Source organism: Orcinus orca, chromosome 9 (assembly GCF_937001465.1).
Source record: "Orcinus orca chromosome 9, mOrcOrc1.1, whole genome shotgun sequence".
In the NCBI taxonomy this organism is placed as follows: domain Eukaryota; kingdom Metazoa; phylum Chordata; class Mammalia; order Artiodactyla; family Delphinidae; genus Orcinus; species Orcinus orca.
Genome location: NC_064567.1, coordinates 92,224,905 through 92,243,231, shown reverse-complemented (window position 1 = coordinate 92,243,231; position 18,327 = coordinate 92,224,905). Strand labels below are relative to the sequence as shown.

Below are 18,327 nucleotides of genomic sequence, written 5' to 3'. Positions count from 1 at the left end.
GGGTGTCCTTGAGCCAAAGCCGTTTGGAAGGGGAGCCCTGCATCTCCCAGGAGTAGACCTGCCTTAGTATTCCTGCTGTGCTAAGTTGTGGGCTGGGAGCACCCACAGGAAGCATGGCTTCTGCAAACACCATGATGGATTTCAGAGCACAGCAGTTAGGGTCCTTGGGTAGCTATGCTCCCTGTAGTTGAAGACCCGTGAGGTACCTCTGGACTTGTGCCTAAGCTCTCTTCACCAAAGGGAGTTCTTTTCTAGTGGAGTGGGCTTGTGAAAATACCGTTTGTAGGAGGGGCTGAAGAGCCTTGCGGAGAAGAACTCATCCTAAAGGAAGAGATGATCAGGCCCAGTGAGCTGAGCACAGACACAAAACTTTCTGTGTGATAAGGGAATAATTCTGAGCAGGGCTTCCTGCCTAGCTCTTGCTTCTGCCTCCTGGCTCAGTCCCATGGAGAACCAGAAGGGTGGAAAGCTGCAAGTAACAACCAAATAGCCGGTTCAACTAAACTTTCGGAAGGATACAGGTAGCACTCTTCTCTCCTTTCTCTGCTAGAACTTAACACACAAAAAGAGGAGAGGTATTCTTCCAACCTGTGTCTCAAAATCCTAAACAAAAGCTAATATGCAGGACCTCGTGGGAAGTGATCGTGGAGGTAGGAAGCTGCAGTGTTGCCCATCCTTCAGACAGAGGGATCCTGTTGGATCAGGAGAAGGAAGGAAGGAAGAGAGCGATTGAGAAGAGAGGAGAGAAGAAGAGCAGGGATTGCTCAAGGACTCTGTGTCAGTTAAGCTGGGCAAAGTTATGCTACAGTAACAAATAAGCCCTAAACACAGTGGTTAAAACAACAAAAGTTTACTTCTTGCTTACGGTGCTTTCATAGTGGGCTGGCTAAGGGCTTCGTTCCACATCACTGCCTCTTCATTCCAGGACCCCGTCTCATAGGGTGGTCATTTTCTAGAACACTGCTGGTGACCTGGCAGAGGGGAAAGAGGAAGGACCCAGTGAGGTGCATTTGACTATAAAAGCTTTTGCCTGCAAGTGATGCACATCACACATCATTGGCCAAAACAAGTCAGGGGACTGCACCTGAGTCCAATGGGGTGGGTGGTCTAGTCCCTTAGGGTGCAGAGAACATCGATAGAGAGTAATAAGGTCTACTACATCCCCTGCTTTGGGGGGGTCCACCTCAGCGGCGTTCAGGCTTCAGGGCATTGATATGAGGAGGTAAAAGGAGGCAGTTCTCCAAATTAGTTCCAGGCATTTCTCTCTCCCTCTGCTACGTTAGTACCATTATGCTAAGCGTACTTTCGCTTTAGGGATGCTGTTCTAGCTGTTCCGTATTCCTAGAAAACTCTTCTCTCAGATGTTTGCAATGCTAGCTTTCTGTTGTCATTTAGATATCAGCTTTAAAGTCACTTCCTCAGAAATGTCTTTCTTGATGGTCTAATCTATGTGACCCTGGTCCTCCCCTACCAGCTCTCCTTTTCACTTCACCATCTTCTACTTTCTTTGCGGGACAGTGTCAATCAGAAAACACACTCTAACCGATAATTTCGGTTTACTGCTTATTTATTTATTGTCTGTATTCCCTCACCAGAACACAAACTTCTTATTTATTACCCTATGCTGTTTTTGCCAGCTAAGTTCACACGCTTTTATGATGGGGTAGAAAAAGATTGGACTAGTGGTAGAAGGAAAAGGAAAAGGGAACAAAGGCCAAAGCCTTCACAGGTTGGGGGGCGAGGGGTGCCAAGGAGACAGGGGACAGAGTTGAGAGAAGGAGGTTTACAGACTGAAGAAGTGCTATGGGGTACTGATGTTCCTTGAGAGAGTCAAGAAAAGGAAGGCCCTCCCCCTTACCTTTTTAACTCATAAAGTCATGGGTTAATATGCTGACCCATGAATTGTGAGTCTACCCAGGGCATTTCAGAAGTTAAGTGTTGGGGCTTCCCTGGTGGTGCAGTGGTTGGGAGTCCGCCTGCCGATGCAGGGGACGCGGGTTCGTGCCCCAGTCCGGGAAGGTCCCACATGCCACGGAGCGGCTGGGCCCGTGAGCCATGGCCGCTGAGCCTGCGCGTCCGGAGCCTGTGCTCCGCAGCAGGAGAGGCCACAGCAGTGAGAGGCCCGCGAACTGCAAAAAAAAAAAAAAAAAAAAAAAAACAGAAGTTAAGTGTTAAGGAAAATGTCTCGATGGCCTGCACATGGGATATTTAAGAGAGGGCCTGACAGAGTAGATAGATCTCAGCCCATGAGGGAGCACTTGCTTAGGCAGAAGACCAGGTGGAAAGGGTTCCAGGGCTGAGTGTCCTTGATCACAGCATCTCATTATTTGAGATTAAAACTCTAAAAACCGAACCTTCTTGGTGTCCGCATCTGCGTCCCTGGTTGAGACAGGCCTAAACAAGCGGGGCTTTGTCCAACCACTCAAGCCCCAGCCCACCTTTCCGAGTGATTTTGGCCAGGGGCAGCACATGCATAGCCTGTACAGACACATGTAGACCACTTGTGAGTCAGGAAATCTGGACTGGAGGGGACAAACTCTGATAGTTTTCATGACCAGGCACGAAAACAACATGAAAATAAAAGTAACATGTTGAAGACTTGGAGGAAAATTTTATTTTAAATATTTTACAATAATAGCACATCCTCAAGACGTCCCTAGAATTAAGTATTTTTGTCAATTATTTAGTAAGTGCCAAATTTGCTCTTGCTAGGGAAGAAAATTACATGGTTGCTCCTAAATTATTAAACAATATTCTGATGGCACTGACAGAGCAAGTAGCAGTGTATTGACTAGTCACTAGTCAATGACTAGTTGACTAAACACTAGTGCAGCTCGGTTTTATCTTGCTACATGAAATAGAAGAGAAAAAAAGCCATTAACTCCTGTGAACTACATCTGCAAACTCTGATGGAAAGTCACATGTAAAGTTCATTGTCCTTTATCAAAGTAGAAAAGCCCACAAATGAATTCTTTTAAGAAATGCCTAAATGAACTTCGAAAATGAAACTTCTGCAGGGAAATTTAGTTTGGAGGTAAGGTCTTTCTCAAGTTCTTCTTTATGGGATTTCATAATCCAGCCAATTTTTTTTTTGCCTGTGTCAATTTATCACTATAACCCTCTCAATACCTAGGACAGGGAATAAATGAATGATCTTTCTGGGAAGTTTTTCTTAAGCTTGACTTTCTTGCTGCATCCTCTAAGAAGGATGGGTGTGGGGAGAAGAGAAAGAGAGAAACTCGGGTTAATGCTAAATCCTGAAATTAACTGTCTTTTGACTCAGTGAGTTGCTCTAGCAGTTTGGTTGGGGCCACTGCACACCTTGCCAAGTTGCTCTCCTCCGGGTCAGGGACCTTTGGCGTTCAGTGAATGAGGAGACATGATGCTATGGGAGAATTTTTGACCCAAAACTGGAAGACTGAATCCCATCCCTCTTGGTGTTGAGTGCCAGGCAGATGAATGATCTAGATACAGCCTGTCAAGATGAAAGAACATTAATTAGGAAAGAGATGGTCGGTCCTTTAATGGAACACTTACCAAGTGCCCGTGACGTGCTAGGTCACATGTCATTGGTTCTCACATCAACCCTATGAGATGATTATTACTTCCGCCCCACCTGATGAGGAAGTTAGGATTTCAAGAGACCCAATAACTTGTTCAAACTTTCACAATTAGGGAGGGGAATGGTGGGTGGGGGGAACTTGGATTTGAACCCATTGTCTTTAACGTCAAATCACAGCATGCTACCTTAGAGGCGCCTAGAAAGAGAAGCGGTCATTCCATTTCAGGAGCTCACAGTATAGTTGGAAAGACAAGGAATATGCAGGTGGAGAAGAGCTCAAGGAGCAGGGGAGGGTAAAGAAGTTTTGAGCATCTACCATGAACCAGTGCTCAAGTCCATTCTTTTGACTCAAGACCTCTCAGATAGCTAATGGCCTGGGAAGTTAGGCTAAGCAAGCTTAACTAATTTCCCTAAGGGTCTCCCAATCAGATCTTTATTTAATTAATTAATTTATTTTTAAATTTTTATTGGGGTACAGTTATTTACAATGTTGTGTTAGTTTCAGGTATACAGCAAAGTGAATCAGTTATACATATACATATATCCACTCTTTTTTTTAAAGATTCTTTTCCCATGTAGGCCATTACAGAGCACTGAGTAGAGTTCCCTGTGCTATACAATAGGTTCTTATTAGTTACCTATTATATATGTAGTAGTGTGTATATGTCAGTCCCAATTTCCCAATTTATCCCTCCCCCTCTTATCCCCTGGTAACCATAAGTTTGTTTTCTATACCCATGACTCTACTTCTGCTTTGTAAATAAGTTCATTTGTACCTCCTTCCCAGTCAATTTTTTCTTTTTTTTTTTTTTGCGGTACGCGGGCCTCTCACTGCTGTGGCCTCTCCTGCTGCGGAGCACAGGCTCCGGACGCGCAGGCTCAGCGGCCATGGCTCATGGGCCCAGCCGCTCTGCGCCATGTGGGATCTTCCCGGACCGGGGCACGAACCCGTGTCCCCCGCATCGGCAGGCGGACTCTCAACCACTGCGCCACCAGGGAAGCCCTAGGCACTGTTATTTAAGCTCTGTCAACAAACATTATTAGTCAACTGAGAATTTTGGCATTAAGCTGCTTTAGAGCTGGCAGAATCAGAGGGAATCAATGTTTTGGGTCATCATGTGCCATTCAAGACTGATCACATTTGGAGACTCAACAGAACTTAATTCAAATACCTCTTCCTCAATGCATATTCAAATACCACATCTTCAATGCATTGTGTATGGAAACACCTCTTCTTCAATGTGTCTGTAAAAAGGGGATACCAAGAGTTCTGAGGACACAATCTCAAAATCTTTCTTGTTATCTGTGGTTTAGAAAAGTCCTGTACTTTGTAGAAGACCCTAGAATTCTGGAGCTAGTGGACGACTTGGCCAAAGGGTCCACATTTCCAGGTTCCTTATTCAGGGTTCCAGTCCCTGCGTTATGCTGTGACAAGGCTGGATATATTTCTAGTGTTTGGAGGGTGATGCTCTTTTTTTTTTTTTTTTAAATGTTTATTTATTTAAGCTGCACTGGGTCTTAGTTGTGGCACGCAGACTCTTAGTTGCAGCATGCATGCGGGACCTAGTTCCCAGACCAGTGATTGAACCCGGGCCCCCTGCATTGGGAGCATGGAGTCTTACCCGCTGGACCACCAGGGAAGTCCCTGGAGGCTGATGTTCTAAAGTAGAAATAAAAGAGAGACTTTCAGTAACTGAGCCCTGATATTTAAGATCCTTAAGTGAAGGTGGAAATATTTTGGTGTAATCAATTATGATGCCAACTTCTTCAATCTTTATCTACTTGGAGAAAGATTTCAGAAGTTGTGGTCTTAATTTCAGTTGAAACTGTTCTTTCATGTCTAATGGGGACTGGATTTTGACAGTTCTCTTTCCATTTGCTCAGAAATCTTCCTTTTATTTTAGGATAGTCCTAGCATATCTGCTACTGTTCAAAAAGAAATAAACAGGATTATTATGTGTTACTGGAACATATGGGTGTTTGATGTGACTTTTCTCTCCCCAGTTGCAAGCAAGGGTGAGGAAGCCTCGTATAACTTTGTTTAGTCATCTAGTTTATTTATTTAGTTTTACAATAATCCACATGTTTTTTAAAGAGTGAAGATTCACGCTCTCGTAATTGTCCCCTGGGGACACTAATTCAGGTGCCTAAGGAGCTGGGACTGCTCAAGCAAACTGAACTATGGGAATGAGATGCTTTTGTTGGACTGCAGGCTGGCGTGCTATCCGTTGGGTGCTGGCGTCTGTTTTTTTCTCTAAGGTCCTTTTTCTCTCTGAACGTCGGATATTGTCAACATGAGCTATATAGTCTGAAGGGTGAGCTGTTAAACTGGCATAACAAGGAGCTCTCGGGAGGCTCTGGAGCCCCCGCGCCTACACAGCAATTTTGAAGCTCTTCTTTTTCAATGTGGGTTTCAAGACAATCTCCTGCCATCTCCATTTACCCCCGAGTAAGAGGATTCTAATGAAGTCACCATGGATGATGAGGTGCAGCCCCACGGTCCTCTCCGGCAGGGACTGTTTCTGCTGCCTGGTTGTTAGCCGTGCAACTGCTGCTTTTATCTTTGGTATCTTCAGGGAAAGGCACTCAGAGAAGGAGGTGAGCTTCACCATGGCGATTCCTCTCCCAGCGAAATGAATACAAACATCTAATGTCATGACCCCCCTCCTGTTCCACACATTCAGCACGTTTGACACTGTTAGCAGCCATCGTGCGGGCCCAGAGCACATCAGCAAGTAGATTAGAATGTCCTTTTGCACTGGGAGATGAAGCCTGTGTCTTGCCGGGCAGGGGCAGGAATCTTTGGCGGAGATGTGGCAGAAGCATCCTTCAGGGTGCGTCTGTGGATGTGTGAATTATTGACATATTCAGTGGGTTTTGTCTTCCTTTGACTTCCCTCTCCCATTCCCACAAGCTAACCAGGAATCTGTGCTGTCTTTTGCCAAGCACAATGGAAAGCTTGGTTGTTTGAAAACAACCCCTTTTCCTAGTGTTGGTTTTGGCAACGATGAGCTTATCAAGGAGACTCTGGGAGGAGGAGAGAAAGGTGCGTGTCTTTTAGGGAAGATGGCAGAAATCAGAAAGGAAAGGGAAGCCTGATTCGTGGCACCGGAACAACAAGGTTGACAGAAAAAGAACCACCTTCAAGGGACTGTGCGGGCTTGGACTCTGAGGCTGTCGGTGGTTACCAGTTGAACGGAAGAACAGAAGGGTATGTTTGAACATCTGCCAAAGCTCTTAGGCCCTTCCATCACCCTGGGAAATAGACTAACATTCCTCATGATGACTGATGACCTCAGAATCAGACTTAATTTGATATAAAGGAAATAAAGCAAGTGATATTTATGTGTATGTGCGTCTGTGGCGTGAAATTCACCCTGCTGCAGATCTAGCTGCGTCAGTTGGGAAAGGCCCTGCAGACCGATGACATTAGCACATACGAAGAACGGGCGCTTGCTTCTTGCAAGAGCTTTTTTTTTTTTCGTGCAAAAGTTTTTAGTTGAAGAAACCTAAGAGACAGGAGTGGGAAGAGTGTGACTTTATATATGACAAAGACATTACATTGTCATTGATATTGCAGGTCACTGCTTTGGGGGCAAAATCCTTGTTTTATTTTAAGATTTTTAGTAGGGTTTATCCTGAGGCTTAGAAAACTCAGGAGAGTCGGGCCTTCGAGACAAATGCATTTGCCTTGATGAAACACATTTGCAATAGCTTTCCAACAGTGGCCTGGAGACTACTCCCAATTCACACTGGACTTTAAAAAAATACTTTTTTATCCTGTTTTGAAAATGGACCAGGTTTGGGGCACTAGTTCACGTAGCTACCACACCCACTCTTTCTGCCCAGAGAGCGAGGAGAATGAATGGGTCAATCAGCTGACATATTTCCATCCAATTTCAAGGATAGAATGTGTTCATTTTCTGACTAATGGCATGTCATTTTGCAGAAGCCTTTGGTCGCGAATTAATCCTGGAATCAAAACAGATTTTCTGGGGAGCAATCTTCCATCAAGTATTGATTTTTTTACACTCATAGAGTCTGTACTCCCTAATTTAACCTGACAATGATTCTGCACAATGGCCTGGGAGCACCTTGGCAGCTCGCTGAAGGAACTTTTACTGTCTCTTCTTTCTGCAAAGTAGAAGGGAAAAAACCCACACCAGCTAGCCCGGTCAGTCACTGGGGGGTATTTATGACCTGATACTTCACTTCTGGTGATTCGGAATGGGCAGAGAGCTGCCTTCTAACTTTTAAGGTAGTGCTGGGAGAGTGAGCTTTGCCTTGGCAGGAGACTGTTCAAAGGAACATTTTTTTTTTTAAACTGCCAATATTAAACAAATCTCTAATATATGGTTCAGTCATGGCCGGTGTTTTCAAATGATGCCATCTTTCTGTGCCCGACAAACATGAGAAAATGAGAAAGCATTTTCCAAAGGGATGCTTTTTCTTTTGAATTTCAATAAACTTTGCTGCACTTTTTCCCCTTCTGTTTTTCTCAAAGGTGCTCTTGGATTCCTACTTCCTGGGTCCCTATCTGATTCTTGGGAACTCAGCAAAGATCCTTGAGCTGTGCTTGGTTTTAAAAGGGGCCTTAAAGAGCTGAATATGACACAGCCCCCTCCTTCAAGGAGCTTAGGGTTTGAAAAATGTGGATAAAACGAGCATATTCCATCTGTGACAGAGAATATAAACTATGGCAAGTATGGACAGGGGCCAATGGGGTGTTGGGAAGTTGGAGCAAAGATGAGACCACACCTGTTTGGGGAAGCTTGGAGAGAACTTTGTGGAGGAAAAGGCATTTGAGTTGGGCCTTGAAGGATGGTGTGTCACAGACTCTTAGTAAATACTCACTGAATGGCTGTGTGCTTCCTTACGTTTTCCAGCTTCCTTTGCAAGTGACTTGAGACCATGTGACCGTTTCTGACCAATGGACTAAAAGTGAAAGAGACATGAGTCCCTTTTAGGTGGAAGCAATTGATTCTCCTCCTTTTTTTTCCCCTGGCATAGTGATTGGATGGATGAGAACCTTGCTTTCCAAAGCAAGGACTTGTATGAGCCAAACCTAAACTTTTATGTTATATTTAAACCACCAAGAAATCTGGGTTTGTTTGACATCACAGCATAGGCTAGCCAAAATAATACAGATGAGTAGAATTACTTAATGAGAAGTGATGTAAAAATCTAGAGTGATGTAGTTACGAAGGTTCCTAGACAAAAATTTTGATGGACCCAGGAGCTCCGAGCTCATAAAAACTAAGTGCTTTAGTAGCTCATAGAAACCAGTGGCAGGTTTTAAGTGAAGACGAATTATCTTCTACTTACTGAGATATTGTTTGGGAAGAAGGCGTGTACATTTATTACAGATGGAAAATAGAATCAATAAACTGGCTGAATAATGCATTAAGGACTTTTAAGGAGTCCCTGAGTCATAGGTATCTTGATCGATTAGTGTGGTTTGGAGGTCATATCTTCTGCATTCAACATCTTTAACCTAAAGAAGAATAAAATTATCATTCGTGCATTAATTTAATAGGCACTTGGAGAGACAGGTAAAGCAGAAGCGGAATCCTGGCCCTCGAAGAACTTATAGTTTGGTCGGGAAAGCACAATTACAAGCACTGTAGAGAATGATGAAATAAGGAACAGAGGAGTGATCAGCAGATCAGAGGAGGCTTTCTGGAAGCTGAGAGCTGGTCCAGGGGAAGTGAGAGTTATAGATTGCTGGACAGGAGGTGAGCACATAGTCCCACTGGAGTGAGTAAGGGACTGAACGGCTGATGGAAAGAACTCATGGAGAGTTTGTGTGAAAGCAATGTCAAATGTCCTCATCAAAGAGGAAGGAGTGGATCTAAGTAAGGGAAGAGTGAGGAACTCTCCCTCCCAATGTTTTCCTAGTATTAGCTGTTTCTCGCTGACCTGGAGATCTTATGAAACGTGACACACGGTTGGCCATGACCATGCTGCATTTTGGACAGTGATTATCCTGCCGTTTAGGTTGAACCTTCTTTCTTTCCCTCCATCGGTTATACATCAGGTTGTTATTGCCTGTGACAGCCATAAAATTACTCCATTAGACCAGCTACCCATTTTCAACAAACCATAGCCTGACCAATACATTGCATTGCTTCCTGGTGCTGTGACCCTCATAAGCATTAGTTTCTTTATACGTAAAGCGAGAATTAAATTAAATGAGATAATTTATGTAATGCAGTAATATAGCATCTGCATACGGTAGATTCTTGGTTATTGATAACATTACTATTACCAATCTATTATTTTCATCATTAAATCAGAATGCATTTGTGATCACAGAGAAAGCTCTTCTGGGTGGTGGTAAAAAATGAAATTTCACTTTGTCTTAAACGATTTCAGGTCATGTTTATTTGCCCTGTTGGAAATCCAAAGTTCCAGACTGTTGAGAACAAAACCATTACTAATATTTATGGCTTTTAACAATTTACTTTCTTTGCTTTTTCCTTTCTTCGATCATCAAAGTAAGGAAGTTGTTTCCATGTGGTCTGCAAATGAGAAATGAATTTACTAATTCCGTTTTTTAATAACTTCTTGGAAATTGTGAACTTTCCAAAATGGGCAAAAGACATCAAGTACTATTTTGGAAATTCTCAGAGACTCCATCTTCCTGTCTTAGTGCCTTCAGGGTGGGAGATTGTCCAGCTCTTTCACCCCTGCTTTTTGTATGATAGGGGAAAGCTGCAATTACGCCTGATTCTCATTTATTTATTTATTTTTGGCTGTGCCACATGGCTTGCAGGACCTTAGTTCCCCGACCAGGGATTGAACCCGGGCCCTCGGCAGTGAAAGCACTGAGTCCTAACCACTGGACTGCCAGGGAATTCCCTCTCCTGCCTTTTAAAATTTCACTTTAGTAACCAATGTTAAATTAAGAAAAATAGATCAAATGTCCTTTGAACAAGTGAACAGTATAGAATGAGTTTTGCGGGGGTTAAACTACAGGTTGTAAGAAATAGTCACACAAAATCCCTTGTGTTTGAAACAGTGATTGAGATAGCCCATCACAATGGCATTACACAGATGTTGTTTTAGAGAGCTCTTTTTCTTTCCTACAAATTAAAGAAAACTTCTGCTCAGTTGAAAAACTGCCACCTTTTTTGTTCCTTTAAAGTTTTTTTTTTTTAAATCAAAGTGGGTCTGTACATTAGCAAAGCACTTTAACGACCCTGTGCATGATCGCAAAGTGCTCTATTATATGCAAGTGCCCTGGAGGGAAATAGCACTTTTCACAATTGTAAATTTCCAACTTTATCCCTTTTAAAAACATATCAGTGATTTTTACTGCAAGAAAGATCTTTAGATTTGCGTGAAACCACTTTCTGATTCTCAGAAGATGCTAACATTTAATCATATTTGTGGTTCGAGCTGTGTTCTGGAACCAGTCTTCAAAGTAGCGAGAGCAACTAATTATTCCTCTGAGCCTGCAAGGTGGGGGAAGTTTGCAGGGAGGTAAACACTGGTTATCATTATTTTATTTCTTTCCCCCTGACTCCCAGATATACGTGATTGTCAGAGAATACATGCGACGTGTCATTCTGATTGCCATGCAGCCCTCCATGCTGGGAAATTCTAGAAGCCCCTGAGAGCTCAAAAGTTGAAGCTTTGCTCTGGGTTTCTAGTAGAATGGAGACCTTACACCAATGATTCTGGGGCTGGAGACCCATGTTCTTGGATGAGAAGCACTTGAGAAATGAGTATACAACATGGGCCTTTGGGGGAGAGACTCAGGTCATGGACTATTAATCAGATAGGCATGGATTTAATTTCCACCTCTGGAATTTTCCTGGGTAAGTTACTTAAACTTCCCAAGCTTTATTTCTTCATGCTTATAATGGAGGTAATAAGACCTCCTTCATGGGGTTGTTGTGAAAATTAAATACACAGAGGTACATGCATGTCCAAGTTCACCCATGCGTGTGCGTGCACGCACGCGCACACACACCACACACACAATTTTTTGGTGAAGCACTTAGTTCAGTTCCTGGCAGGAAGAATTTAATAAGTAGCAGTTGTTATTCTTATTACAGTTAAATAGCTTTGTCTACACTTCTATGGTGGCACACTGAAACATGTGTTACACTCAGATAAAATACAAAAATCCAGAGAAATAAGATTGTCTGAGGTCTAGTCCTCAGCTAAAGTGAAATGGAGAGAAACACTGTTTCAGATTTTCTTAGCCAGGTACCTTCTGTGGGTATAATGGAGTGCAGGCTGGTTTGTCTTTCCTATCTGGGTGTTTAAGACAGAGACAACTTGGGAATAATTTTCTCCCCCTACTTTGAGACCTGACTCTAAAATAGAGTTTTATTACTATATATTTTTTCTTTCTGAACATCTGCATTAAGTACTCACTGGTCATTGGTAGAATCCAGCTGCATTTAGATTGTTGAATAAAACCAGGTAGAAAAAAATGACGTTCTGTATGAAAGTTTGGGGTCAGTCAGATTGTGTGTGTTTCAGTGAGTATAATCACATCTTCAGAGAAATGAGTGAAGGGTTTAAGTTTGCGTTTCAAGACCTTAAAAGCCATTTTAAAAAGTGCATTAACACATAGAATTGATTTGCATGGTTTGGAAACGGGGAAAAAAGGAAGAATCAAAATTCTGTATTTGTTTCTGATTTGGTTATTTATTTTTATGGTTTGAAAAGAACTTTAAAATGCAGGTTAAAAAATAGCCTTGGGGTCTATTTTGTTCACTCTAATAGATTCACCTGTGCTCACTGAGTAGTAGATAATGATCATCTGAAATAAAGAGACTTAAAATCCCACATAAAAAATACGTAGCCACTCAATAGTAAAGACCACTAAAAAAATTTTGTGGAGGTTTATATTGGAACAAGGAGGGGTGTGGTCCCAGAAAATACACTTTAAGAAAGCAAAAAGACCAGTAGATCTGGTTTGCAGCTTATCAATACGTCCAAAGCCCTCTAATAAATACATAATAAAACACCTTGCAGTTGCCATGTCCCGAAGATGTTTGCCTTTTAATTTGGGGATTTTGGATCCTGTCTTACCAAATAAAATTTTCCTAACAAAATTTCGTTGACTTGAGCAAAATTTCTGATGTGCAATGGGAAAACAAGAATCTCAGACAGTTAGAAAGCAAATCATCTTTGTGGATTTAATTGCCATTGACAGAAAAAGGCCACTGGGCTGGAAAGATAATCATCGTTCAGCAAAAAGGCATTATACAGTTTGAAATCAAGGAAAAAAAATTCTATTAAGTTAAAACAGCTGGAAAATGAAATCAAACAAAGAAAATATTTAATTAAAATGATTTGCTTTATTTTTTATTTTATTTTATTTTTTGGTCAGTGAACTTTTTTTTACTGCAAATGTGACACATGTGACTAAATAGCACACGTCTAGGCCAGGCATAAGCTGATATTTATTGATAAATGTCAATCTTGAGAGAAAAAATAATGGACCTACTGCTTTTAAGTTTATTGCATTTCCATACCAAGCCAATTTTTTTTTTTTTTTGGCCAAGGCTGAAGAAAAAGCCTGGTTCATCTTACCTATAGGCATCTCCCCAAATGACCTGGGAGGTCATTTTGATCCAGTAGTTCACTTGTAAAGGGATTCAGACAAGGTCACAGCAGGTGGAATGCCCTCTCCCTTCCTGAGTCGGACCCCTTCTCAGATGAATGCATCTGTCCCTCCCAGACTAAAGCTGCCATAGTGGCTTGATTTTGTGTTTATGAAGCCTGCTGCTGCTTCTGTTTTCCTTACTTCTTCTTCTCACTTCGCTAGCTTTGTAAATGTCCTTTCGTAGCCCCGTTCACTGCCCTTTGCAGACCGCTCCCTCCCAGCCCTCAAGACTCGCACCGGAGGACCACCGCAGGTAAGGCTTTCCCAGGTGGGCCATGCAATTAAAAAATATTGTCAAGTATGGATGTAGACATGGTCTGGATTTGAGTGAGTTTCTCCTCCTTCCCCAGAGTCTGAGCCTTTGTACTGAAGAGGGGCAGCAACCCCGGGATCCATATTCACGGATCTAAATGAGGTCCCTGGGCCAATAGTATTTCAACTACATATTAAATCTCTCTCTCTCAAATCTCTTTTTTCTAGGAGACATCAAGCCATCATAGATAGGATATTCATTCATTCATGTACTTCTTCATTTATTTATTCATTTTGCTTTTTACTGGGTGCCAGGCTCTGTACTGCCACTGAAAATACAAAGATAATTAAGAAGGAACTATTGCTAAAGGAGGACGGCGGTGCTGTAGAATGAGGTTTAGGTTCTTTTCAGTTTCCCTAAGGCCCTGAGTTCATGCCCCTTAGACTCTGACTTACTCACTCTACCTTTGCTCCTTCTCATTTGTAATAGATGAAAAATAAACCAGATTGCAAATCCTTTTTCTTTCTTTTTCAGAGCAAACCATGTACCAAGTTTTTTGGTCCAAATTGTGTAGGATAAGTTAAATTGCATTCTATTAACCAATATGAGTGTATTACTGTAAGCATAGTTAACATTGAAATAAAGTTTTAGAAAGAAAAAAACCCAACCCTCCAACCACTGCTGGGTGCTCTAGCATGTTCTCTCTCTCTCTCTCATTCCTGTCATTCCTGCCACAGGAATGAAGGTCAAGAATCTGGCTTTAGTAATTGAAGATGAGGTAAGCAACCACAGAAGACTATATCTCATGGCCTTTGTTTTCTCTGTGAAATGGGAGGCAAATTCAGTGCCCAGAAGCAGGCTGAAGAATAGGAAGAGTAGTCAAGTGTAACCTGGGTCACCCTGGCTCTTTATCTCCTTTTCCAGCAGGTCCAGCAACCCCTGAATGAGCCCCTTAAGTATTTCAGGAGTTACCAGAGTGTCTTTCATATGCTCAGGGACACATCCACTCAGGGACTCCTGCTGTGTCAGGGTCTCCATAATACTCACTGGGTTTCCTGCCAGTGGCCCCAGAAGGTGGCTGCCACTAAATGGCCATGCTCCTTTGACCCTCCACCACTCCTCTGGGCTGTGGTCCTGTCCTGTCTCTTCTGATCCGGCAGTGTCCTGCTGTTGGCCCCTCTGAGCGTTCTCTGTTATCACGCTCCCAAGCTGCGTTACCCATGCCTTCATGGGCTTCAATACGAAGAGAAACAGTTCTTGTAGTTTTTACTTCTTTCTCTCTCGTACACAGACAAGTGCCCGAGGGCTGGCTCAGGCAATTATCTGAATAATAGCCACCTTGCTGTTCTCAGAAACCCTGCTGTGCTCCAGTGACTAAGGCTCTGTGGCTAGAACAGCATCACCGTCGTGAAGGCATCAGCAGAGGACTGCGTGTCCTCACCACACAGTCTAAAACCCAGCCATGGATGCAACCCAAGTCCCCATGTCAGCAGACTCCAGAAAACACTCTGTCTCTCTTTTTTTTTTGGCCTCACCTCGCAGCATGTGGGATCTTAGTACCCGGACCGGGGATGGAACCCGTGCCCCCTGCAGTGGAAGCACGGAGTCTTAACCACTGGACCACCAGGGAAGTCCCCCAAAGAAACCTCTCTTCATAACTCCTCCAACAGATCCAGACTGGCCAGAATATGACAGCAGCAAACTAAGACTTAAGTTAAACTCCATGCTAGAAAAGTTTTAGAACAGCTACCAAGGGGATGGAAAATGTACCAGACTAGGAAAAGTTACAAAAGTGCTGAATTTCACTCACTGCTCCATGGAGACCAGAGACCTTTGATTGAAACGGCACCATCCAGCATCTGTCTGTTGTTTTTCCAGCAGTACTGAGCAGTCTAGGAAGGAAAGAGAGGTGAGTTGAGTCAGAATGGAGGATGAGAAGGGCTCGTAGGGCACGGTAATAGAGTGTGAGGGGATTGAAAACAAGTTTGTAAAATTGTTGGTGGAATATTTATTGGGAAGCTCAGTTGGGTGGAGCAGAGAAGGAAGGGAACCTGGCGAGTGATGGAGTCATTTGTTTAGCGAGCATTTATTGATCACTGACTATGTGCCACGCAAGTACAGGCACAGGTTCTGGGAAGTTTATGGGCTAGTTGGAGAGGTAGCTAAGTAGCTAAGACTGGCTTCCAGGACATGGGATGGCCTGGTAGACGAGAAGGAGTTAGCCAGGAGGAGAGAGAGGAAAGCCTGCTCCCAGGCAGAAAGGCCGGCTTGGGTGAAGGAGGAGGATGGCAAGACCAGTGCCGACCGGCAGGGGGCGTGGAGGTCTGCAGGGGAGTCGTGAGGGATGAGGTTGAGAGGTAGTCAGGGACCGCATCAGCAGGGGTCGTGGAGCCTTGAAGGATACTTTGAGGGCTGTCTACCTTTATCTCAAGGCTGAGTTTTATTTGGCCCTCGTTGCTCAGTGGCCTTCTCAGTTTTGTCTTTTCCCAGTTGGGGTTAAAGAGCTTTCTTCTTTCAGCCTACAAATTCCTGAATTTCCAACTTGCTGCAGCAAAGGAAACTGTGCACTAGGGGAACCATGGGTGGACGTCTTGGGGAAAGGCATCAGGAGAGACCTGCCATAGGACTTGGCTTGTGCTGGGTGACGTCAGGGAGGGTTTAAGGAAGAGAAGGCTCATTCTAGAGTGGGTGCTTTCAGGAGCTGGGGCCATTCCATGATTGGGAATCTCCCTAATTTTGTATCTAGGAGATGGGGGAACAAAACAGGGCTGGGGTTGTCATGGGTGAGGAAGCAGTTGTCACTAATGTGGGGCAGTCCTGAGCCCTGTCGTTAAGGCATCCAGGAAGGACAATGCGACCAAAACAAGAAGGGCTGGTGGTGAACAGCGGCTGCCCTGGGCTGAGGAAGGAGGCAAGACACCCTCCTGGAATAGAGATACATCACCTTGGTCAGCAGAACTGCAGAGAGAGAGGCACTCATCAGAATGCGGGAAACTTTTCAGCTGTAAGGATCCAACTTTCCAGCAATGCGGAGTGGGGAGAGGTTTGAAGACCGAGGCCCCTCTCTGGATGCTCAGAGCCAAGCAGATGAAAAACGAAGGGGTTTTAGTGCAGTGGAGAGCACGACCTTCCCCAGGGCTTTACGTGGCCCTAGTGGTTTGTTTTTTTCAGCCCTAAGATGTATAATTTTGTTTTTCTTTGTAGATTTTGTGTTGACTCATTTCGATTCCTCCATTTCTTCCCTCCCCTTTGCCCTCCTGTGCCCGTGGTTGTCTCTTTTTAAAATTTTATCTTGTGAGTCCAGTTTGCTTGCCTCTGCGCTGAGCCTTTTGGTTTATTGAAAGCGTGCCTACGTTATTCATTCTGATGTTTTTCCTTGCAACTCTGTCTTGCTGGTGTGGATGCCAGGTTATCTGAACACAATAACTACCCTTTAAAGAAAGCTTTCTCTTTGCTCACTTTCTTAGCCCAAGTTGCCTATTGCTGCCCTTTGTAAAGCTCATGACTAAGGCAGCGGGTCAGTCATATTGTCTTTGTACATATGGGTGATTTCCTACGTGTGGGTACATTTATCCTGGGACTGTGAGATGAAAAAACTGATTCCCAAAGAAATACACCAACATTTGCATGCAAAAACATAAAAAACAAAACCAAAAAACTATCTCTTACCATAGCCTTCTTCTTCCAGTGCCGCTGCCAAAGGTTAAAATGCTTCTGGTCCCCTCTTTGAGCTCATCTATAAATCACACCAGAAAATTGGTCTTATTGCTTATGAATCACACCTTATTATTTGACCTAAATTTACATTACCTAGCATTGTCACCCATCTTATTTCATCAAATCTGCTTCATATGGCTTTATTTACAGGATGATATTAAAAATATTTGACAGCACAGGCTAATCAGAACAGATGCTATTTATACCCAACAGTTATACCTCTAGTGATATATATCCTCTGAATATTAGTTCTGCTTTACGATATTCTAAAACATTTTAAAAAATAAAAATACCCCACATATGGTGAACTTTGATATTTTTTGAATGTCCAGTGTCCAGTCCTAGCTTGCTCTATTGGAGGAATTCCCATCATGTTATAGTGCCCCCATTAGGTGCATGTGTGTAACGCTTCGTGTGCACAGGATATGGTCATAGAAGGTGTTGATATGGCTTGGAAGACATAGAGGACATGTTTGGAAGACAAAATCATTCTCTTTTTTCTTACATCTTTTTATACATCTGGAGTATAACTGCTTTACAGTGGTGTGTTAGTTTCTGCTGTATAACAAAGTGAATCAGCTATACCTATACATGTATCCCCATATCCCCTCCCTCTTGTGTCTCCCTCCCACCCTCCCTATCCCACCCCTCCAGGTGGTCACAAAGCACTGAGCTGATCTCCCTGTGCCATGCGGCTGCTTCCCACTAGCTATCTATTTTACATTCGGTAGTGTATATACGTCCATGCCACTCCCTCACTTTGTCCCAGCTTCCCTTTTAATGTAAGGGGGGAGGGTCTCACTTTTAAGAAAGAGTTCATGATGTCAGACCCCATAGTCCTACCAACTGCTGGGAATGCATGTCTCCATGACTGAAACCTACTTTTCTCCACTAGTGCCTCTTGATTGGTTAGCAAAGCCTGTGTGGAAATAGTCTCAGGAATCACATCTCCTCCCAGACCACCAGGGGCTGTTGTGTTTCCCTCCAAGATGAGCTGTGTGATGGGTCTAGTTAGGAGTCTGGGTAAATAATTACTGAGTTTGGGCAACTCGTGCAGCTGTGGTGTTTCACAGAGATGGCATTTCAGGATGCATGGGTTCCATTTTTGATCTCCTGATATACCCTCTGTCTCTGCAATTCAAGACAATCATTTAAAAAACCCATAGC

At 43.4% G+C, this 18,327-nt stretch overlaps 1 long non-coding RNA gene across 1 annotated transcript; it reads right to left on the bottom strand.

Annotated features, from left to right (window-relative positions):
* Window positions 1-668: 668 nt before the first annotated feature.
* Window positions 669-16,503, bottom strand: LOC125965334 (uncharacterized). The gene is made up of 5 exons (XR_007479092.1): window positions 16,388-16,503; window positions 15,254-15,335; window positions 3,322-3,475; window positions 1,859-2,129; window positions 669-971 (listed from the first exon to the last, which is right to left on the bottom strand). It is a non-coding gene; the product is annotated as an uncharacterized LOC125965334 (long non-coding RNA).
* Between the last annotated feature and the right edge of the window lie 1,824 nt (window positions 16,504-18,327).